At 37.2% G+C, this 8,667-nt stretch overlaps 1 protein-coding gene across 1 annotated transcript in view; it reads left to right on the top strand.

Moving 5' to 3' along the window:
* The window catches only part of LOC138969185 (tryptophan 2,3-dioxygenase-like), a 285,267-nt gene that overhangs the window by 256,311 nt on the left and 20,289 nt on the right, over window positions 1-8,667 (top strand). The gene's annotated exons all lie outside the window — the stretch shown is intronic.

The raw sequence follows: 8,667 nt of genomic DNA, 5'->3' as shown, positions 1-8,667 counted from the left end.
TTAATTGTATGCACAATAACGATGATCTTATGTCTAGTTATGTCTTATCCCTGTAAAATTGAATAGTGAAATCCAAACGGCGATCTTGATCGTTAGTAAACGGCCTTGTGACTGGATTATAAAGTTTTAATGAAATGACACTTTAATTTGGGTTCGAAATTTGTTGCAATAACTTGATGGCTAAGCCAATTACGTCATTTCGAATTTTAAAGTACCGTAACCAATGCAGCCGCGGAAGCTTTTTCTCAATAACTTCATGTCAAAATAATTGCGGACGCATTATTAAAAAAAAATGGACAGGATTTTTATTTTATTTTACTTTTGTACATATTTGTCACATTAATTCAGCTAAGATTGTAATTGACACATTTTAAGCATTGTCGGTCCCGTCTCAAGTTTCTAGCGCGGCGAACAAAACTTTTACTGAATCGCGTAAGGCAAAATCAGTGTAATGTGTGTGTGTGTGTGCGGGGGGGTGCTAAAGTTACGAGGAAAGAAATAGAACTAACAAGTTTCACACTAAACAACAGTAGGCTACCATAAACTAAATCCAAAATCAAAACTCAGAATAAAACACACAAGAAAAGTAAGATGCTGGAACGTTTGCCGTTATTGACAAAACAATACGTTACAGTCACAAAAATATGGACCCAAAGGGTTTTTTAAGTTAAGAGACAAAATATTAGTGACAAAAACTTAATTGCTTAATTCGCCTACCTGGCGAGCGGCCGAACATTTCATTGAGCTAAGATTTTGTCATAAACTATTTGTTTTTTTTCACTTAGAAGACCGTATTTGAGTCAAACGTTCGAACAATTTACCTTTCCTTTTTTTTTTTAATTCTCAACAGTTTACACATGTTTAATCAATGTCACAGATCCTACCAAATAAAAAGGAAACACGCAAACAAACAAAAATACTTACAGTTTGGTTATCCGGTTGAATCTTGATGATCTGCCCAGAAGTACTATTGAACTGCAGACAACCTTGTATCGGATGACTTGTCACAATCAAACCACGAAAAAACACTTTCGTAACAAACGGAAATCCATGAATGAATCTTTAGTGCACGTCACAACGCACGCTCTGCACTAATGCTAAGCTCGTTCCAATGAAACAACAATGACAACTGCGAATCTCACGAATCTAGGGGTCCTTAACGTCCTCACAGGAAATTTTCCTTTTAGGGACGTGAGTTGATGATACGCTAAAACTGCTTGTGTGTAGTTTACTTAAGAAAAAAGAAAACAAAAGAAATGACAGATTTGAGCACCGCCCAGTTCTTTGCGATTGACCAATAAGAAGCCAACCACTGCCAATAAGCCAATTAAGTATAAGCATAACCGTGACGACTTGGCCATGTGGGCGGAGTATCTCCTGTTATCGTTATATTCGGATTCTGTTTATGGCTGTATTGCGCAATGTGGCGGGTAGGTGTTGAAAACGCGCAGCTTCGAAGATCACACGCGTTTTCTGAAAAACATTTCGCTCTTGACAAGTATTAAGTGGAAGCTGGTCGCGACAGTGTCGCTTTCATAAGCCGCACGACAGAAGAGCAGACCACCAAGCATTGGGCCACTTAATCATTTACGACTCAGGGAACAGCCGATGTGACATACTCACCGGCATCTCAGATCTGAATAAGTTAAGCACGTGTGGAAAAAATTACACAGAAAATAGGAAATTCAAAGGCGGCGATCCTGTCATTGTCTCTTCTCTGCCGAAGTTTGCACGGATTTTTTTGATTTTTTTTATCGAATTTTGTGTTTAAAAATTCTAATTCAATTCATTTAAATTTTTAGTTCCTCTACGAGCATAAAGAATCACAGTTGCACCAACATAACAACACAACACAAAACAATCATTGTACATAAATGTCACGTTTTGAAAGAACAAAAACAACAACAACAACAACAACAAACAACAAGTCGCGTAAGGCGAAAATACAACATTTAGTCCAGTAGCTGTCGAACTCACAGAATGAAACGGAACGCAATGCAATTTTTCAGCAAGACCGTATACTCGTAGCATCGTCAATCCACCGCTCATGGCAAAGGCAGTGAAATTGACAAGAAGAGCGGTTTAGTAGTTGCGCTGAGAAGGTTAGCACGCTTTTCTGTACCTCTCTTCGTTTTAACTTCCTGAGCGTGTTTTTAATCCAAACATATCATATCTATATGTTTTTGGAATCAGGAACCGACAAGGAATAAGATGAAAGTGTTTTTAAATTGATTTAGACAATTTAATTTTGATAATAATTTTTATATTTTTAATTTTCAGAGCTTGTTTTTAATCTAAATATAACATATTTATATGTTTTTGGAATCAGAAAATGATGGAGAATAAGATGATCGTAAATTTGAATCGTTTTATAAAAAAAATATATTTTTTACAATTTTCCGATTTGTAATGACCAAAGTCATTAATTAATTTTTAAGCCACCAAGCTGAAATGCAATACCGAAGTCCGGGCTTCGTCGAAGTCTACTTGACGAAAATTTCAACCAATTTGGTTGAAAAATGAGAGCGTGACAGTGCCGCCTCAACTTTCACGAAAAACCGGATATGACGTCATCAAAGACATTTATCAAAAAAACGAAAACAACGTTCGGGGATATTAATCCCAGGAACTCTCATGGAAAATTTCATAAAGATCGGTCCAGTAGTTTGGTCTGAATCGCTCTACACGCACGCACGCACACACACACATACACCACGACCCTCGTTTCGATTCCCCCTCTATGTTAAAACATTTAGTCAAAACTTGACTAAAATATGTAAAAACAAACCAATACTATGACTGCACCTTGTATGTATTGATAAAACAAACAAATGTCAACGATACTCGATGCTTGGTCTGTTGAGGGCATCGTCGTTGCATACAAAATGATATAGTAATGACAAATAAATAAGCAAACGCTAAGATTGAGATTAATTACTTTCTTTTTTATATTGATTACCCCGGACGGATAAAGGACCTTCAAAAACAATGGCCATGCTTATGCGTGACATGGGAAAAGAAAGAACATTAAGGAAACTCAATTGGAGCGGCAAATAAACGATGTGGTTAAAACTGTCCACTAGATCAAGATATATCATGTACCGCGTGATTGAGACCATCATACATTTGACAGATCCGCATAGAAATCTAATGATAAACAAGTCGCGTAAGGCGAAAATACAACATTTAGTCAAGTAGCTGTCGAACTCACAGAATGAAACTGAACGCAATGCCATTTTTCAGCAAGACCGTATACTCTTAGCATCGTCAGTCCACCGCTCATGGCAAAGGCAGTGAAATTGACAAGAAGAGCGGGGTAGTAGTTGCGCTAAGAAGGATAGCACGCTTTTCTGTACCTCTCTTTGTTTTAACTTTCTGAGCGTGTTTTTAATCCAAACATATCATATCTATATGTTTTTGGAATCAGGAACCGACAAGGAATAAGATGAAAGTGTTTTTAAATTGATTTCGACAATTTAATTTTGATAATAATTTTTATATATTTAATTTTCAGAGCTTGTTTTTAATCCAAATGTAACATATTTATATGTTTTTGGAATGAGAAAATGATGGAGAATAAGATGAACGTAAATTTGGATCGTTTTATAAATTTTTATTTTTTTTTACAATTTTCAGATTTTTAATGACCAAAGTCATTAATCAATTTTTAAGCCACCAAGCTGAAATGCAATACCAAAGTCCGGGCTTTGTCGAAGATTACTTGACCAAAATTTCAACCAATTTGGTTGAAAAATGAGGGCGTGACAGTGCCGCCTCAACTTTCACGAAAAGCCGGATATGACGTCATCAAAGACATTTATCCAAAAAATGAAAAAAACGTTCGAGGATTTCATACCCAGGAACTCTTATGTCAAATTTTATAAAGATCGGTCCAGTAGTTTAGTCTGAATCGCTCTCCACACACACACACACACCCAGACACACGCACATACACCACGACCCTCGTCTCGATTCCCCCCTCTACGTTAAAACATTTAGTAACAAGTCGCGTAAGGCGAAAATACAATATTTAGTCAAGTAGCTGCCATTTTTCAGCAAGACCGTATACTCGTAGTATCGTCAGTCCACCGCTCACGGCAAAGGCAGTGAAATTGACAAGAAGAGCGGGGTAGTAGTTGCGCTAAGAAGGATAGCACGCTTTTCTGTACCTCTCTTTGTTTTAACTTTCTGAGCGTGTTTTTAATCCAAACATATCATATCTATATGTTTTTGGAATCAGGAACCGACAAGGAATAAGATGAAAGTGTTTTTAAATTGATTTGGACAATTTAATTTTGATAATAATTTTTATTTATTTAATTTTCAGAGCTTGTTTTTAATCCGAATATAACATATTAATATGTTTTTGGAATCAGCAAATGATGGAGAATAAGATAAACGTAAATTTGGATCGTTTTATAAATTTTTATTTTTTTTTACAATTTTCAGATTTTTAATGACCAAAGTCATTAGTTAATTTTTAAGCCACCAAGCTGAAATGCAATACCGAACCCCGGGCTTCGTCGAAGATTACTTGACCAAAATTTCAACCAATTTGGTTGAAAAATGAGGGCGTGACAGTGCCGCCTCAACTTTCACGAAAAGCCGGATATGACGTCATCAAAGACATTTATCAAAAAAATGAAAAAAACGTTCGGGGATTTCATACCCAGGAACTCTCATGTCAAATTTCATAAAGATCGGTCCAGTAGTTTAGTCTGAATCGCTCTACACACACACACACACAGACACACACACACACGCACACACGCACATACACCACGACCCTCGTTTCGATTCCCCCTCGATGTTAAAATATTTAGTCAAAACTTGACTAAATATAAAAACTTGACTAAATATAACAAGTCGCGTAAGGCGAAAATACAATATTTAGTCAAGTAGCTGCCATTTTTCAGCAAGACCGTATACTCGTAGCATCGTCAGTCCACCGCTCATGGCAGCCAAAGGCAGTGAAATTGACAAGAAGAGCGGGGTAGTAGTTGCGCTAAGAAGGATAGCACGCTTTTCTGTACCTCTCTTTGTTTTAACTTTCTGAGCGTGTTTTTAATCCAAACATATCATATCTATATGTTTTTGGAATCAGGAACCGACAAGGAATAAGATGAAAGTGTTTTTAAATTGATTTGGACAATTTAATTTTGATAATAATTTTTATATATTTAATTTTCAGAGCTTGTTTTTAATCCGAATATAACATATTTATATTGATTGTATTTATTGTTCAAAATGCCCCCATGGGTTATGGACCAATAAACTTGAAACTTGAAACCTGGCATGAAATTGACAAGAAGAGCGGGGTAGTAGTTGCGCTGGGAAGGATAGCACGCTTTTCTGTACCTCTCTTCGTTTTAACTTTCTGAGCGTGTTTTTAATCCAAACATATCATATCTATATGTTTTTGGAATCAGGAACCGACAAGGAATAAGATGAAAGTGTTTTTAAATTGATTTCGACAAATTAATTTTGATAATAATTTTTATATATTTAATTTTCAGAGCTTGTTTTTAATCCAAATATAACATATTTATATGTTTTTGGAATCAGCAAATGATGGAGAATAAGATAAACGTAAATTTGGATCGTTTTATAAATTTTTATTTTTTTTTACAATTTTCAGATTTTTAATGACCAAAGTCATTAATTAATTTTTAAGCCACCAAGCTGAAATGCAATACCGAAGTCCGGGCTTCGTCGAGGATTACTTGACCAAAATTTCAACCAATTTGGTTGAAAAATGAGGGCGTGACAGTGCCGCCTCAACTTTCACGAAAAGCCGAATATGACGTCTTCAAAGACATTTATCAAAAAAATGAAAAAAACGTTCGGGGATTTCATACCCAGGAACTCTCATGTCAAATTTCATAAAGATCGGTCCAGTAGTTTAGTCTGAATCGCTCTACACACACACACACACACACACACGCACAGACAGACAGACACACATACACCACGACCCTCGTTTCGATTCCCCCTCGATGTTAAAATATTTAGTCAAAACTTGACTAAATATAAAAAGATTGAATTTAGGTCAGTTTTTCTTTTGGCCATAGTAAAGAAACTCGTTTTTACCAAACTGCACGGGTAATAATCAACTAATAGTCACAGGTTCAAGATTTTTGTTCTTATCTCAGTGAACAATCCCTAGGTTTCCACATACGAGCGCAAAATCAGAACTTCAAGTACAAACAAACAACAAGTCGCGTAAGGCGAAAATACAACATTTAGTCAAGTAGCTGTCGAACTCACAGAATGAAACTGAACGCAATGCAACGCAGCAAGACCGTATACTCGTAGCATCGTCAGTCCACCGCTCACGGCATAGGCATGAAATTGACAAGAAGAGCGGGGTAGTAGTTGCGCTGGGAAGGATAGCACGCTTTTCTGTACCTCTCTTCGTTTTAACTTTCTGAGCGTGTTTTTAATCCAAACATATCATATCTATATGTTTTTGGAATCAGGAACCAACAAGGAATAAGATGAAAGTGTTTTTAAATTGATTTCGACAATTTAATTTTGATAATAATTTTTATATATTTAATTTTCAGAGCTTGTTTTTAATTCAAATATAACATATTTATATGTTTTTGGAATCAGCAAATGATGGAGAATAAGATAAACGTAAATTTGGATCGTTTTATAAAAAAAATAATGTTTTTTACAATTTTCAGATTTTTAATGACCAAAGTCATTAATTAATTTTTAAGCCACCACGCTGAAATGCAATACCGAAGTCCGGGCTTCGTCGGAGATTACTTGACCAAAATTTCAACCAATTTGGTTGAAAAATGAGAGCGTGACAGTGCCGCCTCAACTTTCACGAAAAGCCGGATATGACGTCATCAAAGACATTTATAAAAAAAATGAAAAAACCGTCTGAGGATATCATACCCAGGAACTCTCATGTCAAATTTCATAAAGATCGGTCCAGTAGTTTACACACACACACAGACACACACACACGCACATACACCACGACCCCCGTCTCGATTCCCCCCTCTACGTTAAAACATTTAGTCAAAACTTGACTAAATGTAAAAAGAGCGAGAGAGAGAGAGAGAGAGAGAGAGAGAGAGAGAGAGAGAGAGAGAGAGAGAGAGAGAGAGAGATAGAGAGAGACAGACAGACAGACAGTCAGACAGACAGACAGACAGAGAGAGAGAAGGAAAGAGAGAGAGAGAGAGAGGGAGAGAGAGACAGAGAGACAGAGAGACAGAGAGAGAGAGAGAGAGAGAGAGAGAGAGAGAGAGAGAGAGAGAGAGAGACAGACAGACAGACAGACAGACAGACAGACAGACAGACAGACGAACAGAACAGAACAGAACAGATTGCTGACTCGCATAATTTTGATCACTCTCATCCAAATTGATTTTCTCATAAATGTCAAGGTTTCGTTCATTCTCAACATCGGATGGTTCGGATTCTGTTTATGGCTGTATTGCGCAATGTGGCGGGTAGGTGTTGAAAACGCGCAGCTTTGAAGATCACACGCGTTTACTGAAAATCATCTCGCTCTTGACAAGTATTAAGTGGAAGCTGGTCGCGACAGTGTCCTTTCACAAGCCGCGACAAAAGAGCAGACCACCAAGCATTGGGCCACTTAATCATTTACGACTCAGGAAACAGCCGATGTGACATACTCATCGGCATCTCAGATCTGAATAAGTTAAGTACGTGTGGAAAAAATTACACAGAAAATAGGAAATTCAAAAGCGGCGATCCTGTTTCATTGTCTCTTCTCTGATGAAGTTTGCGCGGGAAAACCCCCCATTAATCGATTTTTTTAAAAAGATTGTAATTCAATTCAATTCATTTAAATTCTGTCTGTTGGGGGCATCGTCACCGCATTTTTATTCTCTTTATTTATATAGCGCCTTATCCGAAGTTCAAAGCGCTTTTGATATAGTGATGACAAATAAATAAGCCAAAGCTAAGATTGAGATTTATTACTTTGTTTTTATATCGATTACCCCAGACGGATACCGCGTGATCGAGACAAACATACATTTGAAAGATCCGCATAGAAATCTTACGATCAAAAAAAGATCGATTTAAGGTCAGTTTTTCTTTTGGCCATAGTAAAGATACTTATTTTACGTATGCCATTTCCTTTAATCGTCGACAGTTACACCAAAAAGAGGGGCACAAAGAGGCAGAGAAAGAGGGGGGGGAGAGAGAGAGGCACACAGAGGCACAGAGAGAGAGACGGAGGGAGAGAGAGAGAGAGAGAGAGAGAGAGAGAGAGAGAGAGAGAGAGAGAGAGAGAGAGAGAGAGAGAGAAAGAGGGGCACAAAGAGGCAGAGAAGGAGAGAGAGGAAGTGAGAGAGAGAGGAACAAAGAGGCAGAGACAGAGAGAAGGAATAAGAATAAGAATAAGAATAAGAATACTTTATTATCTCATAGAGAAATTCAGGCGTGGTACATAACAATAATACAAACAAGACATTGATTTTACATAAGACATATAGCACTATATAACAGGGCAGGTTATAAAAACACCTCCCACATACCTCTCTGGCCATACCTTGCATTGTGCTTACGCATTCAGACATGAACACATCCATGTCTCAATTACACATCGCACACATGGACATTCTTATACGCTCAGGAGAGAGAGAAGGAGAGAGAGAGAGGCACACAGAGACAGAG

The sequence above is a fragment of the Littorina saxatilis genome, linkage group LG6 (assembly GCF_037325665.1).
Source record: "Littorina saxatilis isolate snail1 linkage group LG6, US_GU_Lsax_2.0, whole genome shotgun sequence".
Taxonomy (NCBI): domain Eukaryota; kingdom Metazoa; phylum Mollusca; class Gastropoda; order Littorinimorpha; family Littorinidae; genus Littorina; species Littorina saxatilis.
Note: the sequence above shows the minus strand (reverse complement) of the source record. Positions and strands in the feature narration are given on the sequence as shown.